Source organism: Apteryx mantelli, chromosome 16, assembly GCF_036417845.1.
Source record: "Apteryx mantelli isolate bAptMan1 chromosome 16, bAptMan1.hap1, whole genome shotgun sequence".
In the NCBI taxonomy this organism is placed as follows: Eukaryota; Metazoa; Chordata; class Aves; order Apterygiformes; family Apterygidae; genus Apteryx; species Apteryx mantelli.
Window position 1 is genome coordinate 7,268,455 of NC_089993.1, and position 27,600 is coordinate 7,296,054.

General features: G+C 41.5%; 1 long non-coding RNA gene across 1 annotated transcript in view; it reads left to right on the forward strand.

The window, feature by feature from the left end:
- Window positions 1-17,749, forward strand: part of LOC136993482 (uncharacterized) — a 236,978-nt gene extending 219,229 nt beyond the window's left edge. The window contains exon 4 of the long non-coding RNA XR_010885798.1: window positions 17,668-17,749. This is a non-coding gene — a long non-coding RNA (uncharacterized lncRNA). The remainder of the gene's footprint in view (window positions 1-17,667) is intronic.
- The last annotated feature ends 9,851 nt before the right edge of the window (window positions 17,750-27,600 follow it).

Genomic DNA, 27,600 nt, shown 5'->3' on the forward strand with positions numbered 1-27,600 from the left:
GCTTTTGGTCCTTCCAGAGGTGCTCCCCTTTAAGAGTATTTTAAACAGCACTAACTTGCCAGGTTCCAGTTAACACTGGAAATCGCCCCTATCATCATTCTTTCCTTTCGTTATGCTGAGCATTGAAACCTGCGTTTGAGGACATGTGGGAAGCTGCCGGGAGCCACTGCAACAGCGCAGTGTGTGGGGTGCCGTCCCATGCAAGGCCGGGCCCAGCCACGCTGACCTTGACTGGCCTCAGGCTCTGATTTTTCCTGAGACCAGGACCACCTCCTGCGTGGTGCCCTGGGCGAGCAGTTGTTCCAGAACAGCTCTGGCTCCTTGTGTGCTCAGCGCGCGGGGCATTATGTTCAACCCTGCAAGACTGTGTGTGCGCTCCAGCGGGCAAGGGTAATCTTGTAGATTTGTGTAAGGCTTCAGAGGAAGAGGTAACTTCCTTGAACTCGTACAAGGACATTTCCTGGATTCTTTTTCCATGTTTTTTGTGGAAGTGGAAGAATCCAAATAGTCCAGCATCGCTCAAGCAAGCTGCATAAGGCATGAGGAATTTACCCCCAAATTTGCCGTTCACACAAAGAAAGAATGTAGGGTCAATTTTTCAGCTTAACACTATTATGCAATCAATTTGGGAACAGCTGCATTTGTTTAAGAAGTTAGAACCCCTGCTGTTTGCTACAGATTGCCAGACTGGGTCAGTCTGAGCCATGAAAAAGATGGTTTAAAACCAGGTGCCTGACTTTGCGCTGGAAGAGACTGGGAGTGCTTACATGGGCACTTGGCAGCAGCCGAAGAGGGACCTTGAAAATGCCAGGGCTACACACATTTATCTGTCTTTGCCTTATGTGACATAGATACTTAAGCTTTATTTTTGAAAGTGATTCAAGGGTTTTCGGGCCTAAGTCTCATTTTCCTCTAAAGGTCCAAATTGCTCTTCCCTCTCCTCTTTCTCGATAAATAAATGATCAGTTCCGACTACCCATGCCAGAGCAGGTAGCTGCACTCTACATGCATTCCTCACTAAATATTTCAGGAGATATCCCAGAAGCGCTTTGTTATTAAGCAGTTTTGTCATTCTGTGAACCATCAGTTACCAAAACAGTGGCTTAAAATAAACAATATGTCTTCTGCAGTAAACAACATACCTGTTGTTTTAACTCACAGCTGCATCTCCATATCCCCTTTCTGTAGGCTTCACTGTTTGCTCCAGTCCTGCTTACACTGGCAGCAAAAGGACACGGGGGTCTCCCTTCCTTCCCTATGCACATTTGCAACCTTCAGTGTTTTAAAAAAAAACTTGAAGTGTATCAGATTGAATAATATACTAGCCCATGATCATGAGTCCAATTAGTGGACTCTCTCCTCAGCAAGTCTGGACCAGAGTGCGAGCTTGCAGTGCTTTCCCTGCTGGACTGCAGCCAGGCTGACCTCCAGCCCCTCTGCATAACTCTGTCCCCTCCCGCAGATGGCATCAGCTGGTCGACCAGGAAAAGCCATTCGGCGCTCAGCAATCCTTCAGGGCACAACTCATTCAATCAGGATGGAGCGGATTTATGGTTTCTGCACACGGGTCCCAATTTCCTGCACTGGCATCCTGATTTGTTTCTGTGACATTAGGGGTTTGCCAGGAACGGTGTTTGTTCACTCGCAAGGTATGGGAGGGAGGTTGTTATGCTAACGGCTGGTGACCGTTCTGCAAAGGGGCGACAGAAAGGCTCCGCCAAAAAGGGGCCTGTTTGAGTCTGAGCCTTCCCTGCATTTCAAATGTATTTTGTAGTCTGCTTTTCCATTTTCTAACCAGAAAACCAATAATACAATACCAATAAAACTGTTTTGCGTGGGGGCAGCATTAAGCTAAGAATCACAGAATCGCTGAGGTTGGAAGGGACCTCTGGAGATCATCTAGTCCAACCCCCCTGCTCAAGCAGGGTCACCAAGAGCACGTTGCACAGGATTGCATCCAGGTGGGTTTTGAATATCTCCAGAGAAGGAGACTCCACAACCTCTCTGGGCAACCTGTTCCAGTGCTCGGTCACCCTCACAGTGAAGAAGTTTTTCCTCATATTCAGATGGAAAATAATAATATAATATATATGGAATATACAATACAATGGAAATATAATGGAATATAATGGAAAGTAATAATACAAAAAAGCTTGCTTGCTTTCTAGTATCCATCATGCTTGTCAGATGTGTGTAAAGTATATGCCATCTTGTGTTGACAAGCCCAAAAAGCAGCTGTCGTTTTCAAAACGGTTTGAAATTGTCTTCTGTTTGCTATTTGAAAAGCAGGAAATATGAAGGATCACAGAAAGGTTTGATACTGCCCAGGTTTCATTGGCTGGCCTTTCTTCAGATTACATGGGAGAAACATGAATTTTAATAAATAAAACTTCTGAGTAAGGTTTGTGCTGTCTAGGGCTGTACAGCTAGGAAGAGAAGAGAACCACGGTCTCCCCAGAATTTGTAAGTTAAGCAGCAATAATTCCAAGTTAGGAAAGTCAGGCTCTATCATTACCTTGATACCCCAAACCTGTGGCTGACCTAACTTTTGTTCACGCTTTTAAGTTCCTTGATCATGGTGGTAGATGATTAACACAGTCATTTTCTGCTATTTGCTGCAAAGGGCTTATAAAACCCTGTCTTAGATTCATAAGAAGTTGTAAGCTTGTAAAGGACTGTTGCAGTGATCCTGATCTGACCTCCTCTATAACTCTGGATATAGAACTTGGTTGAACTAATTTTTGTCTCAGGTCCTGCTGTTGTGGTTAAATCAAACCTGCAAGACTAAACCAGGATTCAGTTGAGGCAGTTCTCCATTTCCCAAAATGAGAACAGTCCTTGAAACCATTTTTTTCTGCCTCTACAACTCACCATTCAACTTATCAATGTCCAGTGTTCTCTTGGTTGCTCTATGGTCAAAAGTTCTGTGCAGTAATTTAGGAAAGAGACCTGCCTGAGTTAGGTTTCACTTCTTTTCTAGCATTTTTGTTTGTTTGTACGATAGTTTCTCTTTGTCTTAAAAATATAGACTGGGAAGATGTAAGTAATGCAGCTCACATATCATAATGTGCTTCTGAAAACAGGGGAGGCTGGTAATATCTCCAGCTGCAGCCCTTTTCCCTGTTAGCAGAGGAGGCAGGAAAGGAAGTCGCAATGAGATATGAGCGGACAACCTGTGTATGATTAAAACAAGCAGTGAGGTCTGTCTGGGACTGGAACCAGTTTAATCACCCTAATTGGAAGGAGAAATGCAATTTGTCATCAGGTGCGTGAGGGTCAGGTCGGGCTCGCTCTCCGGCAGGTATGAGCCCACAGCAGCACTGGGGAGCGGAGCTGGGATACGAGGCCACAGTGCAGCCTGCCCTGGCACCAGGCAGCACCTTGGATTTATGCTGGACTAAAATAACCCATGGCTGAGCTTTCGCTCCTGCTGTAGACAGGTACCCTGCTGCTCTCGCAGTCTCTACTCCCGCCCTAGCTATGCTTTTTTCTGGGCAAATCAACAGCACAAATTCCGGAGAAGCAGCTTTGCGCTCCTCTGCCTGAGCCCGCCCCTGCGGCGGATGCGCGTCCTGCTGCGCCAGTGGTAGCAGAAGCTCGGAGTGTTCAGGACGGGGCTTCTAGCTGCCTCGAGACAGCCAGGTGAGACGTGAGGGCTGCGGACGTGCTCCCTTGTGAGCGAGGTGAAAGGCTAAGGTCCTGAGCATTAGCAGATAGGGTTATCCCCATTCGAGTGTGTCAGTTGTTCATTCTCCCATGTGCTGCTAAGGTGCAATGGGCACAGGAGAATTACCACGTAAAACCACATACTTATTGTAGCCTTAGTCGCTTCCTTGAAGTGAACTCTGCACAGCTTTAATTATAATGTAAAACCAAAGTCTGATATCTTTTACAACAGAAGTTTGCTTTTGAGTTAAACAATGATGACGAGATTAATGGAGCTCTGTAGGAAGAAGATTTTTGATGGAGATGAAATACTGTCTGCATAATTTCAGATGATTGATTTTCGTTGATGAGGAACCCATCAAAGTGCAGTCAGCAATGCTCAGGATATGATCATAATACAGCAAAGAAAAGGGGCAGCTCATTAACTGGATACAACCATCCTGCCATCCCATCCTCACCAACCCCCCCCCCCACACACACACACATTTTCCTGTTATTTCTTAAGCAGTTCAGACCTCACAAGACTCCTGTGCTATATGGAAAGGGGTATGGTATATATCGCAGGCTGCTGTAAGATAGGGTCCTTGACATGGAAAATGAGGCAGGCAAAGATTTCTAGTTTCTTATTCATTTTTTAAAGTTTTGAACAAGCATATATCGTCCTGTGAATATTCCTTGCGTTGTGAAGAGGTAGTTTGGTATAATCAGAAGAGCAACCTTCAATTTGGCTATTCCCTGAGTAGAAGTATGCTGCTAAATCATCTCTTTTATCAGCGGAGCTTTAAAAACAAGGCTATTGACCATGAGATGAATTTTGTCACAAGCTTGATGTAGGAGTCAGTTTTGACATTGCTTGAAATGTTCTCTTCTCAAAGAAAACCTCTACTGAGAGCAGATGAATAAAAGCTAAGTGGGAGATTTTGGATTGCATAAATGAGAATAAGACATCTGATTTACTCAGGCTTCCAGTGAGAGCTGAGCATCTCGCTGTCCTTTATGCCTTTAAAATCTTCCCTCTAACTGCCATCTTACAAAATGCAGTAGCAATATCTGGTCGCAATATCTAAGTCAGATTTGTGTCTGTAAAGGTTTGTTGATTTTGATAGTGCAATATATGTCTATAACTCTTCCAAAGGACCCAAGCAAACATTTTCATGTCTCTTTTCTTATACTATGTGAATCTTTGCTTTTGCCTATCACATAAAATCAATGCATGCTGTTTCATTTGAGGATGTTTTGTTGATCTCGGAGAAATCTGTTGGAAGCGATCGTAACATGTCCCTTTATGCTGGTAAGAAATTTTGTCTTTAATAGCAGTGAGGCCACTATGTGCTGACATTAGCTCAAACCACTGGGATCTACCTTTGCACAAGCATTGAATTTGGTTTTGCCACCTTCATTTTGGATTCATATTGTAGAAGTGTAACTCATAACAAAAGTGAATGCTTATGTTAACTCAGCATTACTGCTGTGTATTGAGGGATTTGAGAATTTATTACAGAAATGAATTTGTGTGAATATTTATGCTTCATTAGTTGCTCATTGATGTGGAACATAGTATGGGAACTTTGTACTTACCGATTTTCTCAAGTTAAACTGCCAAACTGTTCTTGACTGATATTCCCATATTAAGTGTGTGCAGCTTTTAACACTTGACTTAACAAGTGCCTTTAATTTCACTGAACATAAGTTATTGATCATGGTGCTTGTTGCCTGGAAGCTCCATTCCTGATTGTTAATTGAGCTATTGATTTTTTTAACGTTATCATTAACAAAAGGGTGAATGCCATATTGTGAAGTGGTCTGCTTTACAGCAGGGAGGGGAGGAGTATACCTGACCAAAGAAAAAAAATTTTTTTGAAATCCTGTTGCAGCTGAAAATTGGTCGCAAAACTCCCATTGACTTGAATGGAAGGAGGGTTTCACTTGATGTAGAGTTGATCTGGCAAAAGTAAAATTAATAGCAAAGTCTTGCAGACTTCAGGGATGCCAGATCAGACCAGATGTTTGGAACAAGTTTTGTGCATTAGCTTGCTTAGCATGACACTAAATCCAACCCAGTAGGCCTTGCTGAGAAAAAGCTCATGTGTGTAAGCTCAGACTTGGCACCACATTCTTACAGCGAAATAGCTCCTGTTCCAAGCTGGCCTGTGGCCAGCTGACGTGCAGCTCGGGCCCGACGAGCTTGCGTTTGTCTGCAAAAGACCATTTAGGCCAAGCCAAGGTTAGTTGAGCCACACTGATTTACACCAGCTGAACCAGCTCATTGCTTTGTTACATATTCACTGTTAGCACATTAGCCGTAAGGTGTACTCACACCAAATGAGCACTCCCAACACCACTGCGTCCAGCTGAAATGGAGAGCAATATCCCCATGTTACAAATATAACCTGCAGATATGAAGACTTAGTGGTGATGAGCGTAACCTTAGAGTTTGCAGTGAATAATGATGCCTCTGGGGGTGTGTAAGTATGTGTGTGTATGTACATGTATATGTATACATGTTTCTGATGTTATGGACATGAACTATAACTGAATTCTCTATAGTTTCTTATGTGCAAATGTATGTGGTAAGCAAGTGGCTGTTCAATTACGACCGCGTCATTGTCTTGGAACTATTATTATTATTCATGAGGTCATCTCAACTACTTAGCAGACTTGGGAGGAAGTCACTTTAGTTCACCAAAAGCCTTTTGCTTGTATTCTCTCATGAAAAGCTTTTATGATTTTTGAAATGGAATAAAACAGAACAGAAACAATGTTTCTCTCTCAAAGGCACGTGATGGAATTTGTTTTCCTCCTTTGGACATTGTTTTTATGAGAATATATCAAGGTATTCAGAAAGTAAACTGTTTCTTCTGAGCTGTCTTGCAGACTTCCATGGTGATTTTAAATGGCATGACTAGCAGTTGGAGTCTAGATAGTTTAAAAGGATTCATTATTGCTGTCCTTCTCGTAGAATCGTATTTGAAAAGAATATCCATTAGAAGCTACTGTAGAGGTGTCTGTATTCATGAGCCCCTGACTAATACTATCACAGTGTGACACCTATGGTAAGGAAGCATTCATGAGTTTACAGTTCTGTAGGGTTTGAGTTCTTTGTAGTTCTCCAAGCAGTTTCCAGAAGCTAGTTTACGACAGTTTTAAAAGACTTGAAAGACTTACTTTTGGGTGTACCAGCTTTCTCTGGGAGACAGAGGTTTGGAGAGAGGTCTAAGCTGAGGTAGACATGATTCAGGTGACACCAGCTCTCCTCATTTCCTGACCTTGTGTGGCTGACAGTTTTAGTGAGGTTGGAAACAATGCTGATTTCTGAAGACTGTCAAGTGCAAGCAGTTTTCTGCTGAGTTGTAGGAGGCTGGAGATCTATAAACCTTTTTAAGTGCTAAGAGGAAGGAGAAAGCATTGTTTTCATTGCAGCTGGTCTTTGAGTCAGAAAGAGAATAGTAACTATTGAGGAACGGACCTCAGAAACAAGGCTAAGTGTTATTTATTAACTAGTAAAATTTCTTAAAAGGAGAGTGACTAAGCAAAAATTGCTTTGATCCGCTGCTCTGGACAAGTAGGTCCACAGAAAGCATTCTAATAACACAGCTTTAAGTTATATTGCTAAAGAAACACAAGTTCTTCCTTTTTGAAAAATCGTCATAAATGTGAACAGCACTTCAAGACTATCAAAACTAACACACTTGTTACTGGAAAGCAACACACCCAAAATAAATCATTGGTTGCAGTTTTTCAGAGCATTTGTCTGACTTTGGCTGAGATGTTTCTGTACTAAATCCTTGGTTCTATTCCCAGACCAGCTAGCCAGATTTTTGAAAGAGTTAAGCTATTGAAATAAAAAGTCAAGGATGAAACTCGTGAGGTACCCTGCAGGCCCTGGGGCCAGGATTTCGCCTCAGGAGTTGAATGGTGTTTAGCATCTATTAATCGTTAATTTTTCAAAATAGTCTGCCAAACCTAACCTACTGAGCTCTACTGAAGATCCGGTTACCTTCCTTATGGCTAACGGGGAGATGAGGAGGTGAGATTACTAGTGAATATTTCGTGGCCTTTCTCAAAGCAGGATTTGGCCTTTGAGCCTTTGCCACGTTGGGCAGCTACCTTTAGAAACAGAAACTGGGGGCAAAGAGAACAGTGCGCTTCTGTGATATTTTGTCCATGACCTGAATGGTTTCTGAGATGCTGTTTTGCTACCCATCTCTGTGATACAATGTATATATGCCTATTTTTTGCAGGAGAGAAAAGAGGCCCAAAGGAGAATTGATAGGGCAGCACACCACAAGGTAACACATCTCCTTTCCAAGAGTCTCTTCGCTTCTGGAAAAGCCACACAGAGTTCCCCAGTTTTCTGAATGTCTCGGATCTGTGGTCAGACCCGACAATGGAAATAGTCAGAATGAATCCTTGCCTTTCGCATGAAGAGAAAATGAAAACCTCAGGAATCAGGTGGAGGTGCCCTCTTTTCTTGAAGGAAGGCTTTGGTACCCACTGTGTGATAAAGGTACAACCAAAACCCTACCCCTTTGATACACAGGAAAGGAGAAGAAAGCTGCTGGCTGGACTGGTTCTCCTCCTATCTGCTCCTGCTAGAGATAACGTTGGGAATGGGCCTCCTGGGCTTAGAGAGCCGGAGGGAAATGCTGCATTTGGATGTCCTTTGCAACTAGATGGCAATGTTGTGAGCTACCATCTCCCAGCTAAGAGTCAATCCTTACTGCACACAACCGCATCAGGTACATAAGCTCTTTCAGGACACAAGTCCTGCATTAAGCTACAATATAAACTTATGTTGTAGCAACCCTATGAGACTCTTCGTGATTTGCACTTACGTAGTAACTTCCCAGAAGTCCAGATCTCAAACTCACTGTGAACACTGGAAGTCTCTCCAAAGACTTTACAGAGTCTTCACAGGATTAAGGCTCTTTTAATACCATGTTAGTTTTTCCCCATTAAATATCATTTTTCTTAACTTTTCCTGCATTGAACACGCATATACTTTCAGATCCTGGCTGGACCAATCACCCAGTCTGCTGCAGTCAAAGCTCCTTTGTTCCTTCCAAACTATTGTGATAAAAATAAAAACGAGCTAATCTTTCAGTCAGTTTGATTTCTGGCCATCTAACATTATTAATTGATCCATAGGTCCAGTTCTGAGCGATTCAGTGAAGGACACTGGCACTTTGATACTAGCATTTGTCCAGGCCAACTGGAGGAATAAGTTCCAAGTACTGTCTGTGAAGTTAATGTGAACAGCATTCAGAATTTCAACCCACCAAAGGGATTTGTTTTTAAGCTTCTCTGAACTACAGTATCTGGACGAAAGCTCTGGTGTTTAGAATTAATGATGTCTTGGGTTAGCCTACACAGCTTGCAGCGCTCTAGGTACTGCAGTTTGATGACTGTCACTGTTGGTTGGGTCAAGAATAGCTTCCGCAGACATAATCAGTGTGTTTCCTCATTTTATCAGACTGGTGCAAGAGGTAGTCATTTTTTCCAGGGGATAGAATTAATGGGTGAATGTGCTGTGGGGCTGGCACGTGCTGCTTCCAGTTTAATAGCTGAATTAGAATCTTTTTAAACCCTTGGCACCAAGAAATGTGATTTCCCGATGCTTAGGGCTAATGCTGTAGTAAGTGCTGGGAAACCTTGACTGATATTGCTAAGAGTTAACAGAGACAAAAATGAAGCACAGTAAATCTTACCTGAAGTATTTAGCTATGTATGAATTACATATATGCATATATGTATTGGTTTGAAAGGTATGTGCACATGTGGAGAGATTAATTATAGTTTAACTTGCACTTAAAAGGGTCATCAAATCTAATATTTTTTCACTCAATATTTCATCATTGCTTCTGGTGGTCAAGCTGGGGGGAAAAGATTTATAGCCACCATGTGGGGAACTGTATCAAATAAATAATGGGGCCAAATTAAACATATTGATTAACTATCATTCACTATCCTGTAATCTCTTAATGACTGAGGTCTAATTTAAGAAAGACTGGAATCAGGATTAAATTCTGAATTGCTATTATTATTACATGTATTCATTAGGTTCTAGAGGAATTCAGCAGAGATTAAAAAGGCACCTGTGAATTAAGACTAGCTATTAATGGGGAAAGTTGAAGGGGCTTATCCGCATTAATGGCGTTTTTCTTATTAGGATAGCCTAACAAGTGGAAGCATTAAACTTCACAGATTGTCTGTGTATTCATGGATTTCATCAGTCTAGTTTATTGTCAGAAAATTTATAGAGCACCTGGAAAAATAATTATGGCCCCTCTGTTACATTTACTAATCAGAGTAGCAGAAAGCTAATTAGAGAGCTTTTCAGGGCAGTTGAAAGGGATAAGATTCAGTCAGTTCTGCAGCCAGTCTGAACAGATAAAATGGAAGGAGACTGGCAGAGACGGAGAGAAAAGCACTTTTGTTTTAATTGACCTGCGCCTGAAGCTATTTACATTTAACACTGCAGGTTTCAGACTGGAGATGTGCCAAACCCAGATGAGTTACTCACTCATGTGAACTGGAGGGACCTCATCAAAGAGGTGAATGACAACCTCTCTGCTCACTTAGTGGGGCGTTTGGGTCAGAACAGCAATAAATGCCACCATAGTCTAATACTTTTGGCAATTTCTTTTTTTTTCTTTCAGTGGTATGTGTGTAGCCTTGTGATGAGTCAGGTGCATTGGAAGTCTGCATTTGCCATTTCTAGCTACATGTTAGGCTCCAAAACACCACAGTGCAGCTCTTTGGCAGCTTTACTAGTCAGAATTGCAAGATTGCAATGGTATCTTCCAGGCGAAGCCAAGTACTACCACAGTACTTCAGTCTATGCACAGGTGACATGGATGTATTGTTCCTGTGAGTCTGGTGGACAACAGCCTGCCGGTCAGAAGGACTCGTTTCCATTGACAGCCTCAATTCGACACAGTAAAGAGACAAGTGGATGCTTAAGTCCAGACCATGCTAAAGAAACCGCTTCAGTATCTGTGCAATTTCCTCTGCCTTCCAGAATGCCAGGAATAAAGTTATGAAATCTGTTGAGCAAATTTACATGCTAATATTTTGGAGTTGCAATTAAACTTGTATACAAAATATTATTCTGATGTGCGGAAAAACTCAGTAAGAGTTCTCTCTTAAGATCCTGTAAGCCTATCCCTTGCCTGATCATCTTTTCTTACACTTAAGAATCTGATATTTAAGCCTGAATAACTGTTGTTGGATTGTCTATCTTTAACACATGGCTGACCTTGCAAAAGCGAATGTAAATTCATGCTGCCCTTTTGAATAGCAAGTTCCATACTTTTGAATAGCAAGTTCTATACTTGCTAATAAAGCACTTGCTTGTGATCTTCAGCCCCTCCTCTTTTACCATTTTTAAGCCACTTTTCTGATGTTTTGCTTTCCATAGAGGCCACTATTTCTGCAATCTATCATTATAAGGAGTGCTGCCTACTTCAGAGAACCTCTTTCAGCCTAACTGGAATCATTTGATGATTTGGATCATTAATATATTGCAAAATGACAATAAGAACTGAAGTGAGGGGGCAGGCAGACACAAAGTGCTGATGAAGATGCATCTCCTCTGCTGTCAAAATTCCACTTATAAATATAGGCACCACCACTGAATTTCTTTTAGCTAGAAGGTGAAGCTTTAACACACCTAAAGAATATTGATTATTAACCCTGTTGATCTCAGTTTGGGAGAAGATTCAGAATACTTCAGTATTCTGCTTTTCCTCTAGATTTTTGTTTTTAGCATGAAATTTTTTTAATCATTGAGTTATGGATGTGTTTTTCTTTCTTCAAGCTTTGTTTATTGTTATGATACCACTGTATAGGACTTCCTTCTCTAGGCATTTTCCCCTTTGGAACCTGATTTTCTAAGTTCTGCTTTTTCTGCCTTTCCTACTAAAATAGTCATGTTTTTAACTGGATTTCATAACATTACTGATTTTTTTTTTAAAGGCTAGGAACAGCAGTAGTTCGTCTCCTCATCTGCAACAGCAGCACTAATATTGTACGCAGTCATGTACACTGGGCAATAAAAAGTGACATTACGTAACATTTCAGTGAAGACTTGTTGGTAGTGTAGCCAAATCCTGACATTTCAGGCTTTCTATGAGGAGTGATTTATTCTCAATTTGCAAGGTTTTTGTTTGTTTGTTGGTTTTTGTTTTTTGACAGATTGTCGTGAGTTTTGTGAATTATGCTTATACTTTTAAGCTTTACTTGTGACTTTAGGTGTCTCTGCTTTCTGGTGCCCAACATGGTGTTCTAGAGGGCCTTGACTCTCATGTCATGTCTCAAGCACATGTGCCTTCATCTTAGTTAGAAAAACAGGGCCTCACGGAGGATCTCAAGCAGGACACCCAAAAATCATTGGCTTTGACTTTCTGTTACCTGATGTTCTGAAGATGCTAAAAAAGATAGCTCTGAGAGTGTTTCAGATATTAGGGTCTGATCTAGCAAGAGAGCTTTCAAAAGTTACGTTTTCTCCATTTATACAGGTTTTTAATAAGCAGAAATCTTCTAATGCCGCTAGAATAGGAAGTGGGACAGGGACTGATGGGACGAATCACTTCACTTTTCACATTATTAGTGTGCTGAAGGCATAGATCAGTTGCCCAAAGCTGTTTCTTCCTTTTTAGAAGCAAATACATAATCTTAATAATGATAATTGTTTTTGCCGACAGCATGATACTCTGTATTGTTCAGTTTAATAATCAGCATGAAACCTATTAACTGCATGAGATATGGAGTTGGAAATCTGGGGTGAAATCTTTGGCATTTGGAAATATTAACTAACTTGTTTGTAATACTACAATCTCCTACCGTTATCATTTTGACAATTACAAAGATACAAGCCTTTAAAGATAAGCTTGCTTTTTTGTGCTATACCAATGCTTTTCCCTGTACTCAAAATCCAGAGTAATCCTTTTTGGAAGCTCCAAAAACTTGTAAGATTTTAATCTAAGTTAATTTATTTTGATTCTAAACACTTGTGAACTTCCTGGTTCTGACCCAGTCTCGCAATGACTAAATCCACAGAGCATCTCTTCGCGAGCAGTGTTGATTTTGGGGATAGTAAACCAATTACCCAGCCAAGGATTGGGCCTCTCTTGTGTTTTGATGTTCCTACATTGCCTGTTGTGTCCCTCCATTGCCATTGCACTTTTGGCTAGCAAGAGCATGGAATTAAGCTGCTTTTACCGGTGATTGCAAGTGTTTCTGCATAGAGTCAGTTCTCCTTTCCTTGTGTGTGCCTATCTCAGTCGCTGAATTGTGCTGACAGAAGTTTGAAACTTCCCTTTCAAGAGAGGTCAGTGAAGCTTGTAATTTGTCACTTCAAGACGTCAGTTCCTTTAGCAAATCTCTCATTAAATTTTCCGTGTGCATATCAGAGGTGGAGGTCGTGTGGCCTCAGGTTGTCTTGTCTCCGAGGGGAAAGCTGGCATTGGAGTATTTGATTGCTCCACCACAGCTGAATTTGAAGAAGTCAATCTCTTCTGGTTTGCACTCCCTTGAAGGCATATTTCCTCCACTACACAATTTAGTAGTGATTGGCTGTTTTAATAGCTTTCAAATAAACTTGCCTTTAAAAGTAGTTCCCCCAGTTTTCTTCCATGCATGGTATGGAGTTTGCACTCTGAGTAACTTACTGGTTTGCCCTGATGCATTCCATGCCCTCTTCAGATCTTCTTTTTAAGTGTAGCGGTAAGTAATTAGGGAATGTCATGGACACTTCCCTCTTCTGGTGCCTTGAAAAGAATCGATGCTTATCATGGTGCCTAGAAGTCCCCTCGTGATTCCCTGTTAAAACTATTTTGCTATCTGCTGAGACCTGAATCTCTCTGTAATTACTTTCCCAACATTGTTCTGGTAGTAAGACTATCTGTTATCACCCTAGGACAAGCTTCCTTCTCATCCTCCCGGTAGGCTTTTGCGCAGTAGGTCCTGTTGCTTTGGATTTCGTCACTCTGCAGAGGCTGGTAGGGAGGAGGAAGTCTGCTTGCATCCAGTCAGTTTTTCTGCTGTAGTTTTCTGTTTCTCTGTAGTTTTGGATCGCTTTGTTGCCAGACACCCTATTTTGTAATCGACCCCTCTGCAGCTTTAGCTATTTCCTCTGTACTGTTCTTTTGTGCAGACTTCAGAACTGCGTCTCTCAGTGGAAGGCCATACCTAGCACAATTTTTCATGGACTTTTAATTTCTTTGGCTTCCGTAGATGAAATCCTGGCAAGCAAAATCACCCCACTCTTTTCTTTCTATCATGTGGCATTTGAATTCACTTGTTTTTCTTCTTAAAGAAGGTAGCTGACTTTAGTGTTTAATGCAAAGCAAACCTATGAATTAATTTGCTAAATATCATTCTCACAAAGAGCAATACGTTCTCAAAATACTAACTCCTGTTATTCTATATCTGTTTTAACAGGAAATAGGAAATGATTAGTATGACTATACTGTGCTTATCTCTTTTTTTGGGCGGGTGCTGCTAAGGGCCTTCATGGCCCCTCTGGCAGGGGCTGGGTGCAACACTGAGACTTGGTTGCTCCCGCTCGAGTGGGATTTGCAGGCAGAGGCACTTTGAGCCCAGAGGAAAAACAGGCAGTAGCAAAGCAAAGCAGGATTATGGCTCGGCTACAAGTCACTCGTGCAAATCCGCAATGAAATTGGGGCTTCTGACTCTCACTGCTTAACAAGGGATTTGGGCACTTAAATTCTCTTGAGATGGCAAGTCAGGGGCGAATCGTTACAGGACAATTAACAAATAGTTTGGCTTGGAGAAAAGCGGGGCCTTGTCCTGTTGTCCCCCCTCTCCCCTGCGTGCCCGGCCTTGCAGCCGGGGCAAAGTGTGTCTCCCGCAGCAATTCTGCCCCTTCCTAGGGTACAGCCAGCGTGGCAGGTTAGCCTTTTTCACCCAGCAACCTAATGCGCCTTGCTGTCTTTGCAAAATAAGTCCTGCTGCTTCTCCCAGGGGGTCTCTGCTGCTTCCCTGCGCATGCCCTTAATGTAAGCGGTGCCTTAAAATCATAGCTGACAGCACAAGTCAATTGGGGAGAAGAAAATTTGGAAAGAGAGGGGGAGGCAGCCCATAAAGGAGAGCAGAGGACTGTGTTTCCTCTGCGCGGGGTGCTGAACTGGGAGGGCGGGAGGAGAGCGGGGCCCAGAGGGGCGAGAGCCACTGCGCCACTGCTGCTGGAGGGGGAGGATTCGGGCTGCCAGGGCGGGTGCAGACAACCCGTGGCGCGAGCGCGCTGGGCAGTGCCGGTAGGCGTGGGGCCGGCGCGGGGGCCGCTTCAGCTGGCCGCCCGTGGCTCCCCGGCACGGCCTGGCGAGGCACAGGCTGCGCCCGGCTGCCGCTGGAGCTGTTCTTGCCAGCCCCTCTGTGCAGGAGAAAGCGGCGTCTCTCCATCGCATGAAAGTGGTGCTTTAACGGAGAGCTTAATGCACGGCTGGTCTGGAAGAGCTGAAACTGCCGGTGGTGCCGGGTCTGGTGTCTGGAGGAGAGCCTGACGGCAGGGTGGCTGTGCGCATGCAGCATTTATTGCGGCTGGCATATGGAGAGATTTGTTCTCTATGCGTTTTGCGGCACAACAAACATTTAAGTGAAAGAGAAGGCATTTTCAGAGTAATTTTTAAGCATTTGCACTTAAAGAAAAAAAAAAAGGAAGGAAAAGGAAAAAGTCATGAACAGAAGACCCAGTGATGCTGGATGCTTTTTTTTTTTTTAATTGCATAGTAAATAATCATTTCCCTCCATAATTTTTTCAGAATCTGGTCACGGTAGAGTGTGCGGAAGCCTATAAAGGTCCTCTGGGCTAGTCCACAATTGTTCTGAACGTGCATACAGAGATCTACCCCGGTCTTGCTGGCAGGCGCTGTAGCTCTGTGCAGGTGGGGTGTCACAGAAGAGAGAGGCTCTCTTTGGCCTCACGGGCAAGAGTTGAGCTACCGATGCCTTCAGCTGCCTTTGAAAATCCATGCAGTGCGAGTGCTCCTGCTAACCATGTTTGACTGAACATGTTGCATAGCCCTTCTATGCTGGTATTAAAAAAATAATAATAATTTAATACTATTAAAAAAAAAACTCTAGTAAAATGACATTTGTCGCTAAGCAGAGAGGCACACTGTTTGTGTTCCTAATAGGAGCCATTGGGAAACAAGAGATTTGGGGGAAAAAGTCAGCCGGAGGGAACAGGCTGATGAAAGCTGTAAGTTTTATTTCTTTGCTGCTTTGTAGTTCCTGTGGGTAGGCGAGTAAACCTGACAGTTCAAACTACATTTTCCTCAATATCTCAAAATTCATTCGACCTCCCATGTTACTAATTATTTTTCCACCTGAGAATCAGCTATTTTGTTTCAGGCTACAGCAAGGAAGCTGCAGCTTTATTACCAGGGTCAAAGGAAAACAGAGAACTCGTTGCATCCTTGATAGCATGCAGCATTTTGCAAAGAATACCAGTCCCTCTGTTTTCACTTGGGTGGTTACAGCAAAGCTGTTAGCACCTAGCAGGATGGCAAAAGGAGGTGAACCTTTTTGTTAACCCTCTTGAGTGAATAAGTTCTCTTGTTTGAAAAACTAATTGCTTTCTATAATGCTAAAAATGTAATGGATTCAGGAGATCTTCCTCAGCAATAGATTCAGCAGGTTGGTGTTGAGAATTTTGGAAACTGAGAACATTAATTTCCTTTCTTTTTAGAAAGCATTGTACAGGCATTAACTAAGTCTTTAATGAGGCACCTGATTGGATTTTGCTCTACAGAGGTTAAAGGCTGGGCACACAGACTCTTTCAGATCGATGGGAGTCTTTGCATTGATTTTGGTGGGATCTGGACAAGTCACACAGGACTTGATTCAATTTTATACAGGGTGACAGGGAAATAGATTCCATATTTCTGACCTACCTTCATCCTTTCCTTTGGCTCCTTGGTGTTCAGAGAATTCACCCTAAGGAAAGAAAGGTTTGTGCAAAAATAGTGTCCAGAACAAGAATTTAATGGTTCTGTTGATCTGTGGAAACATTGCTATCAGTTTTAATTAAGGAATTTCTGTGGATAATTCATAAAATGGGTACAAACTCAAGAAGCCATTAATAAATGTTTTGGCTTTGTGTTTTAATAACAAAGGTGATAAGACAGGAATTGAGGGGGTTTAAGGACAGGCCATCCTGAAGATAATAGTGAAAAGCAACTTGGTAGATAGTAACTTGAGAAATTATTTGTAGATATAATTTATAACAAAGCTTCAAAAATTCAACCTTATAACAATGAAATGGGATTATTCGTAGAGTTAAAGCTAAACAATAAGGTCAAAGATGAAATACGGAAATAATCTACTCTGTGGTTTTACAACAGAGATGTCATAGAACAGCATAAAATATAAGCTTCCCCCTAAGTCTAACCAACCTTCTGTGGAGCTGCTGTTTTGCCCTGATTTTTCCTGTGAGAATACTCTAGTCCTGCAATGAAACGGATGCTGGACGAGCTAGGCACAGGGTGCTTGGTATTGCTCGTGGCGGTTATGCCTGAGGATTTTCATGGATCTCTAGAGTACAGCCAGACTCTATGGATGTTGTTGAAAACTTGTCATTATTGGCTCAGAAACCTTGGGGCCATGGCTAGTAAGGTTTTTAAGAAGAATTTTCAAAAATCTGGGAAGTTGGGCATATGTTCTGTGAGATGTTTTTCAAATCTTCCATCCTCTTTGTCAGTGAGAAGATTTGAGGATTAATATTGGAAAGATATTTGTAAAACATGACTGGAATTGTTTTGTCATGCATCTCAAACATGTTAATTTTCCCTTCACCTATATTTTCAATAGTCTATTCAAATAATCTCAAAAGATTATTTAAAAGCCTATACTGTATATTATACCTTAGCACTGGATTTAATGTATTCCTCTGCTTCATTAGATCAATTAAGCAGTTTGGACAAATAGATGACTACATTTGGAATGTAATTCTTTTTTTGTGTGTGTGTGTGCTTTCAGAGGACAGAACACCATTTTGAAGTCAATTATGCTGAAGGTCTAACGATGTAGTCGACAATATGAAGCTTTTGAGATGTAGAGGGGGTAAGTGACAGCAGATGATCTCTAATCTATTGTTCAATTATTTGATACACCAAGTATCCAACTTCAATCAAATGAAGCGAGTAAGCCTCATCAAATGTTCCGTTACAGGTTAGATAATTAATTTAGCTAATTCTTTTTATCATTTGAGAGTAAGGAAAATTGAGACATTCACTCATGTAAGAGTTGTACAGAGATGAAGTTCTGTCATTTCATTTGCACATAAAGGTAGATGGGGTTGTTGCTAGTTTGAATATCTGTGGTTGAACCATTGTTTTTTATTACAGTAAGCGATTCTAATGTGATCAAGAATATCAGGCAGTTGACAACTTTGTTTTGTCCCTTGTCCATTTTTGTGTTCAGAATGTAACTGTGTTGTTGTGGCAGAAGGGCTGCTTGAAGACAGTGAGGGTGCTTCCTAGTACGTGGCGTAGCATAAAGTCAAAATAAGCCACATCTTCAGCTAGTATAGATACAAGTCAGCTGTTCATCACTAGTGGAGGCCAGTTCATATCAGAGGATGATCTAGCCCCAGATGTTTCTGTGATCAGGCTATGTTTAAATTAAATTGGCAGTTCTGATGCTGAGATGTCTCCTCACCTTCTGTCTACCCTTAGCTGGCTTTGAGAAAAGATTCTTTGTGCTTCCGTGTGGTTAGCAAAAAGAATAGTGTTTGCAAGAATTTTCAAGTCTGCTTGCAGCAGTGAAAGGCCAAAGAGGAGCTGTTTTTGACAAAGGAGGTGTTATTCTGTGTTAGTTTCTTATTTTTTCTTGAGCCTAGCCTGGCTTGAGAGATAGGCCAAGGTACTTGGTCCATCCTCAAAAACTTCCTTTGCTCAGATGTTTAGTAAATAACTTTACATAATAAATTTTAAGAAGCTGTAATTAAAGCATGTGCTTGCTTTTTCAAGCAGCTTAGGCTGTCTGGATAGAGCAGCCACTGGGAATTTAAATGCCAAAGTACATTAAAGAAAAGGGAGTCTGTAGTTCATTGGATGGGGCAATTTTGCCACTTTTCTGCACAGTCTGTATTCTTAGACTGTGGGGGAGAAATAGCCAATACAGTGAAAATATGTCACTTGAATATCTCCAAATAAGATTTTTTGACAAGATTTGGAATGGATTCTGTTTTGACAGATTGTTAAGGGAATGTCTGCAGAAATAAGGTTTTCTCTCCATTTTATGTTTTCTGGAGGAAGGAAAAAGAGTGGAGAGCAGATCTAAAGCCAAATACTGTAACTTCATTTATTTCATTGAAATTGTTACCAATATCAGTTGATGCAAAGATTTGAATCTGTCTCACAGTCACCTCTTCACTTCCCTTGCATTAAAAATATAATATGAAGTCAAGGCTCTTTTTTTTGAATTTAAAAAGAAAACAGTCCTTTAGCTGCTTACACAGTGATTTAGATAACTTAAAATACCCATTGCATAAGGTTTTCTCAGATATTTGGAATGTTTAATGGATTTTTCAGACATTTGATTTTCTTTATAAGTGCCAATTATCATTCTAAGCTAATGGAAGATGGTTTAACATGAACTGTCAAGGAAGTTTATAAAATTATCATGTCAACACTGTACTCTTCACGCAGAGTTAGGGAAAGACTACAAGAAAATGATATTGTCATTTAATTAAACATTGTGTATGTTAATATTTTGCTACTACTTGTTACTTGTTCTTTATACTGGCAAGTACTAGCTATCATTTTATGGTGACACCTGTCTGCTCTGCTTGCTGTTGGGCAGTTTCTTAAACGGCCTGATAACTTCAGGTATTAAATTGTATGGGTGGGCTATATGTAATAGAAGTGGTGGTTTTCCCTGTCTCCTAATGCTACCCTAATGTGATGCCAAGACGAGATTTTAGTCAGAATTGATTGCGCAAATATTTTAGATGTGATTGATCTTCCCTGTTCATTCTTGTTCAGGCATCAGTGGAAGGAGTACAGTTACCTTAAACAAACCTGTCTTTGAGATGTAGTCCCAAGTTGTCCACACATTCAGTGTTCCTGCGATTGGTTTACGTTTTTTCAGCAGCATCATGGTTTGTTGTTGTTGTTTGTATTTAAATCCGGATCGGAAAGCACAGTCTCCTGCCACCAAAAACTCTGCTAGCTCCATAAGCAGATACTTGTGTTCATTTGGGTCATGTAGCACAAGTAATACCTATGAAACCATGTGGGCTAACCTGGAGTAGCACCGTGAGTGGAGATAAAAGACCTTGCCGTAGGCTACGGATGCCAGTAATGCCACGCTAATGTCCGGATGGGCAGAGAGACCTAGGATCAAGCAAGAATACAGTTTTCCTTGGGCCAGTGCTGCTATGAATCATTAGGGCACAAATTAAGTCACTGATGCTAATCCCAATTTCCCCTACTACGCAAAGTTTCCTTTGAACCTAGCTTTGTAGTTTAGGTCAAGAAAATGAATGTTTCTTTCCAGCAGTTTTGAAAGGTCTTCAGCAGCACTAATTAACGAGCATTCGGCTTTCCCTGTGGTAGCAGTACATTTGCTGGAGACTTTTTAGGAACGTTTTTGGCCTCTCTTGTGGCTACCCTCAATTATTCTTTTTATTCTGAGATTTGTATCAAAATAAATCCCATTCCCTCCAGGATACTTAAGGGCTGACAGAAGTGCTCTATGTGACAGTTCTACTCCCTGTCATAGTCTAACTAATAAATAAGCACTTTCCATGATTTTGCTTTTTTTGAGTAATCTTAGTCCTGCAAGTGACTTACCTTAATTTACAGCTTGGCAATTTTATTGTCTCTCAAATTCTGGTTGTTGTGGAAATGGTTTTTGCAACGTGTCTGTATTTTTCTTTGAGGAGGTAGGCCTTTTCCTAACTCTTTCACAAGGAATTGTAAAACTTCTCTGGTAGTAACAACAAGCATTTTGAAATGGCCACAGTGCAGGAAACTAGAGAGTTGTATAAAGATGGTAAATGACACACCCTCCTTTAAGGACTCGCAAACTAAAGAGCAATGCATAACTGTACATAAAGAGGATTCAGTGTGATTCAGAGTAAACTAGCTTGCTAAAAGGTTAAAAAATGGCTCACATTGAGCATTTCTTCATTGGAGTCTTGAAGGATTGACTGCTGAACAAGGCTTTGGGTTTGGAGAAGATACCTGAGCACACAGAGCTACGAGTATGCTTAAAAATGTTTTCCTGAATCAGGGCCTTGTTCTTGACTGCTTGATTGAAGACCTCTCCTCTCCTGGAAGAAAAGGAGTCCCAATGGGAACTGTGACTGCTCAGCTTCTCTGCAGATCACACCATCTGCATCTCCTGAAAGTGAGAGATGGGTGCACTTGTCAGTTCCCATTGCTAGAAGGCCATTACCATCTTGCAGAATTGGCCCTCAATTTTTAAATTGATTTTGCACTGGAGATTTTGTAATGTTCTGCAGGCAAGAAGAAAGTGATCCATTCTTAGTACATACTTCATATAAGACTGTCATTACAGGCACCTATCAGAAGCTAGTAGAAGGATCATAGGATAATCGAGGTTGGAAGAGACCACAGGAGGTCGTCTAGTCCAACCTCCTGCTCAGAGCAGGGTCAGTTATGAGATTAATATGCTTCAAAGTATTTTCTTTTACTCTTCCCAGCAGATCACAGGTTAATTCCAGCAAAGTGATAATTTTACCAAGTGCAAACCATTTCCATAGAGATTTGGCTATTACCACTTTTATATGTTTTTAATTCACAGGTTAACTATGGGAGCTCAGTAATGTATAGTCACAATTCTGTAGTCCTTTAAAATGTTACGCTCATTATTATACCATCTTCTAACTTTCCTTTTAGTTCCAACAAGTGCTAGAAATACTATTGTTATGATAAGTTATGGATCCCCGATGGAGGCATTTAATTTTATGGTATGTTAAAGGCTATAACAGCCTATTAAAACAGGGAACAAATCCTTACTTTTCCAAAAAAAAAAAAAAAAAAAGAGAAAGAACCAAATGTGTAGTGGCATTTCTCCAAGAGAGCCATTTATCAAAACCCAAATCTTAAAGATAAGGCTTTTTTTGAAGTAATACGTTCTCCAGGGTCTAACTGTGAGAATGGTGTGGCCATCCTTTTCAGCAAACATTGACTGCTATTTCTCATTCAGAAGAGCTTTCAGTGGCAGTTAAAGAGAGACTAAGCTAAAACTGAAGTATGTATATGATTTTTCTTTATTCTTACTAAAATGGCTGAAAAACTGGGACCTTCAATGGTTCTTCTGAGGGGTGTGATTATAATATTGGGGCATATTCCTGTGAAAGGCTTGCTCAGTGCTTAACTTTGTTCACATTAGTAGTCCTTTTGGCTTAAAAACATGGATGAGACCCCAGTGTTTGTGCTGGCCTTTGGGAAGCTTTCAAGACGCAGTTAGCCCTGTGTGTACCTTGAACAGCAGTCACCGGTTTGACTAGGGAATCTGAAAATACCTCCCCTGCCAACATAAGTAGCAAAGCACCGTTGCTTGCTTTTCAGCTCCAAAACCTTTGGGTTTTGTTTGCAGCTGTATATCATAAGTACTTTCACTGGAGAATGTAAATAACTAAAGATGAGAGGTGATTTTGTATACGGGAAAAAAATAAATAGATGAAACCTTTACTAAACTCATGGCTCTAGTTGTCCGAGTACCTGTTTCAGTGCCTGTTGTAGCTAACGGGAACCTTTTCATTGGCTGTAGCAGATATTGTGCTGATTCCAGGAACTGTAGCTCAAAATGTAAATGAAGATGCTAAAGAATTTCCAGAGCTGAAGGATCCAGGAATCTGGGAGAGGATTAAAAATTAACTTCTGCCTAGTTGGTACCATATGTGACTTGCTCACACAGGATGTCAAAGAACAGGTTAAAATACAAAAATAAATGCACAGCCTGAAAATCAATAACATCCTGTCCTATTGCTTCCCCAGGTGTACAATCACATTGTCCTTTATTATTAATATATCAAAATAGCACCAAATACGGGTTGTGTTGTACACTCTGAAGCAACATACAATTCATGATTAAAAAATGTCAGATAAAATGACAAAGAGATGAAGGGGGAGTAGGAGAAAGTAGAGAGGTGAAATTCAGAGGTGGCAATCAGATAATCTTGTCACCTCAATAACTCATTAAACAACTCCACGACTTCTTGGAGGTGCTGTGGTGGGAAAATATGGTTAATAAAGGTTGGGCCAGTCAAGGAGGGTTGTAGGGCGGAAGCTTTCCTAGTCGCCTGGGAGAAATTGTAAGAAAATTTGAAGATGAGGGAGGTGGGGGTGATGGGTAGCAGAAAGTGAGGAGCTAATGTGAAAAGAAAGACTTTGGTCACCATGGTGCATGCTAATAGTAAGGGCCTTGAATAAGAGGACAAGGAGCCTGAATTTCATGCAGTTCAAAGTGGAAGCAAATCAGAAGGTTCAGCAGTTAAGGTGGGAAACAATTTGCAGCCGCATCAGTGAATGAGTGGTATGTATAGGAGGAGATGCAGGGGTATGGATTGAAGGCAGAATGATTTAGTACAGCAGGATTCTTTTGAGAGTATAATGAGCTTCTGCCCCTAAATTAAAACTTTTCTTTAAAGATTTTGAATCCAAAAGTAACTATCAAGGGAGCTTCACAGAAGCATTAATTACTTTCATCCCTAAATCTGACAGTGATCCAAATTCATGTTCCAGCTACCATCCCTTTTCCCTTATAAATTAAGGTCGCAGAGCTAAATTATTGGCTTCTAGGACTGCAAAGGCAATTTTCTACATCATATCTCATTCCCAGGTTGAATGTTATACGTAGATTATGCACAAACAATGCTAAAAACCTTTATAGCCATATCCCTCGAGCCGTTAAACTCTCCTCGTCTACTAAACAGAACTTCCTAATGACACTGTGAAAGCATCTGACTGCCCAGAGTGGGATTACCTCTTCTGTAACCCTCCTGTGGTCTATATTTGGCCCACATTTGATACATCTATTTCTTCTCCTTCTTTATAAACCTACAAATATTACAATTTTATGAGTGGTATTTCCTCTTGGTCCTTCCTTACCCTCTTTTCTGCGGGCTTTGCTAAGTGTTTTTGCTTAAGGGCATAGCGAGATAGGTACAAGGCAGGGCTCGCTGCCGAGGACGGCTGCACGCGGGCAGCCCCTGTGGGAGCCTGACACCGCGCTGCTGCCCGCGCTCGCCTGGGCAGGCGGCTGCTCCTCCGCCCAGCCCCTGCCGGCAAGCGGCCTTGGGGCAGCGCGGCTTCAACCAGCACCTGAATGAAAAATGCGACGTGGGCTAAAGCTCTTTTTGTCTGTTTTACTGCGTCTGCTGCTCCTCTTTTGTTAGGTCTTGTCAATGTATAAACGTAATTAAATGTCACAGACCTGAAAGGCAGTATTAGAACAGTGGCGGCTTCTCAGGACTGTTTAGGTTGGTACTGCCCCAGTTGGGCTGTTTTTGCAAGCCTAGATCTGAGAAACAAATTCTCCTTCTAGATTCTGAAATTTGGGTTTAGCTGAGCTTGAGGTGAGCATAGACATCAGAGTGGGCACTGCTGTCTGTTGTTGGTTTTGTTAGCTTTTTTATCTGAAGCCCTTAGTTGCTGCCTTGGACTACTGCATACGCACATGTGTGTTGATAGCCTTGCAACCACCATCATCTTCTTTTTTTCTTTTCTTTTTCTTCTTTTTTTTTTTTAACATAAAGTGATATGACTCTTGGTTTTTCTGTTTTGGTCATATTGGTGGTTGGGAAGAGGCTCTGGAATTTTTTATTGCTCTGGTTGATCCAAGAGCAGGAGTCCGGCATAGCAGACAAGTGTCTTCCTGCAGATGGCGGTTGCTCCGTGAAGGCTGTATCCCTTTGCTCTGATATCCGTGTAACCAAATACCCGAGTGCAAAAATAAATGCTCCTGCTGACCTCTTGGTACAGCATCATTCAGAAATATAGTCTTAAAATAAGGCCCTGAAAAAATATATGCTGACTGGCCCTAATTCTAAAACTGACATACTTTGAAACTTCAGAACATGTTTATAGGACCTAAGGTATAGGTCTTACTTAAGTAGTTAACTTCCTCTGAAATAGTTGAACCTGGGCTGCATTTTTTTTAAGTAGATAGATATTCTTTAAGTAATACAGTGAAACTACGGGTTTAACAGAGGAAAGAGAATTTGTATCTTCCACCTTTTTTTCCAGTTCTTTGGTCTTGTTTCCACTTAATGAAGTTGTTAACGTTTAAGGTTTAAGCAACACGCATGTCTCTGTCTCTGTCCCCTGGGCCCATGCTGGGAAGCCCAGCAGTTCCTTGGGCCGACGAGGGGCGCTCCACGTTAGCATAATACAGCCCTGACATGCACATCAGAGGCACCTGGCTCAGGGCTAGTAAAATATATGGAAATAGTTTGATGGAGTCTTTCCTATTTCAGTATCTTTTTTTTTTCTGAGCCAGCGTCCTTACCAAGGGAAGTTGGCAGCAGTCTGTTTCCCAAAGCGTGCATGAATCCTCATGCTCTTCTGTTGAATCCTGATTTTCCTTATTTTTTAACTAACACATCTCATTGTCTCCAGCACTTGTTTTGCTTTGGAATGGGGTGGCAGAGGAGTTTCCTGCAGTATTCGTACTTATTATGTGTGAACCAAAGGGAAGAAGAAATAACCTGAGATCTTTTGCAAGGAAATAGGGAGAGGCTTGTTTACCAGATCTCACATTTCTGGCAAACAGCTGGCTGTAGTTTTAATAATGAGCTGCCCATAATTGGAATGTATTTAATCCAAGTTAACACACATGCACTAAACTTGCTAATTGGAAACTTCTCTTTATAATAAGCACATTACTCCTGCTTTTTCAAGTAATGCTAACGTGCTGATACAGCAGAGAGAGTGCACCTTGCTACATGAATGCAGCTAGCAGGCCCCAGTGCATGGTAATTTTTGAAGAAAACATATGGTAAGAGTAATGGCTGAAGTCTGTAGACAGCTTGCCTAAATTACAGTGCATCCATTGAAACCAGGACACATGCTAAGCTGCTGAAAGCAAAGAGATGTCATTAAAAAATGATTCATATACCTTTGCCTTAATGAGTGCTCACACTTGAGGATTGTCAATTGCCTGATCAATAGCTTCACTGCTGCACAAGACAAAATTCTTTGTACAAGGGAAATATTGCGATTGCAGAAGTGTACAACTTCAGCATATACATTTGTGCCTTAAAGGAATTTGAAAATAATAATTATTTTTTATTTTTCTGAAACCCGCCTATATTTGAATCTAGTAAATAAACAATCATGCACTGCCATATGGAGCAATTTCATAACAGCACATGGTGAGGTTCTAATGAGTTTTACCATACTGTGCCTGACAGGTGAATTTTCAGCTTTGATTACAGGAGGCCAAAAATAATTCATCCAGGCCAATAAAGTCTGATTTAGATAAGACTCGATTATTTTTGCTATCAGCCATTAAGAACCGTTCTCTCCTTGTTTTCATTTTCAGGCCCACAGCCTGGCAGCGAGCAATAATGGATATTTATGGGGCTATCAAATCCACAGAGACTTGTTTACTTATCTGAGTGCTGCAATTGTCAATATTCTGTAGTCCACTGACTGCTATCTTTAAAAGGTGTCATGTTTAGGAGTTGTTTTCAAGCTCAACTCTTAAACTTTGAACAAGTCCTTTGAAGTTATTATTAGTAATACGGTGCCTAGAGACCCCATTATGCCAGCCCGGGTGCAAACAGAGTCAGAGATGAGAGACAGACCTGACACAAAATGTGCAGAGTATCTTTTGCATTTATTGACGGGCCCAAACATCTTCCAAACAGGGATAGTCTGGCTCAGTCCTGGTGCAAGCGGAGGCATTAGCTCTCTTAACACGGCATAGTGTGCCACTGCAGGGCTGCAGCGCAAAGGGACGTAGATGCTGCTGGGCTGCAGCAGCTCTGAGGGCTGCCTGCCGCAACACTGCACCTCCTGGAACCAGCAAAAGTTGATAGGACAGAAGGTGGCTTAAAAACCCTGTGTTAAGCCTGTGCTGTAAGCTGCTGCTACCTTAGGTCTCAGCCTGACCTCTTGAAGACTAGCCTAAAGCCCTGAAGACCAAGTTATAACACTGAGACAAAGCCACAGAGTTAACTTTAATGAAACAGACAATCAAATGAGGTTTTATGCCATTTGTCACTATGTGAACACACAAGTTCATTTTAGCTTACTGTTTCAGACCGCCTAGTTTCTCTGGTTTTCCAGTCAACTGGGACACTGGCATATTCATAAAAAGACAAGTGCAACGGGAGGTGTATTTTGCCTGGAACTCCTGCCGCTGCAGGGATTAGGGACAGTATTGTGGCTCTTGCCATAAAATTATAATGGTTTCTCCTGGCCCTACACAAAATAGCTTAGCATTTCTGGAAGTCTGTTAGGTCTCAAACTTCTAAGATTTCACCCTTGAGCTAACTACTCTTTTGTAGATTTCTTAGGCAAAAAGGCATACCGGATGTCATCTTGGTCTCTCAGAGGGCCCTTCATTCCTATTGCTTTATTTCTTCACCATTTTTTCCTCCTTCCTGTTGTGTTCAACAGGTGAAAGACGAACATTTATGCCTTTTCACAGAATTGGCAAATAGGTAGGCATGCCATTCCTGCGTAATGTGTGACATTTTATGCAAAGCTTTGTCTCTGACCTTTCTCTTTCTACCCTTGGTTCAATTTCTTTCTGCCCTGGGGTTTGAGGCAATGAAAAGTTAATTATGACTCCTGATAAGTCCTTGGGGGGTTTGCATCTTCATATACATCTGCAAAAAAATGTGACCTTGAAGATCCTCTTTCAACAGATGTCCCCTGTCAAACTTGATCTGCTTTTTCTTCCTTTTCTTTCAGCAGAAATTTTGAT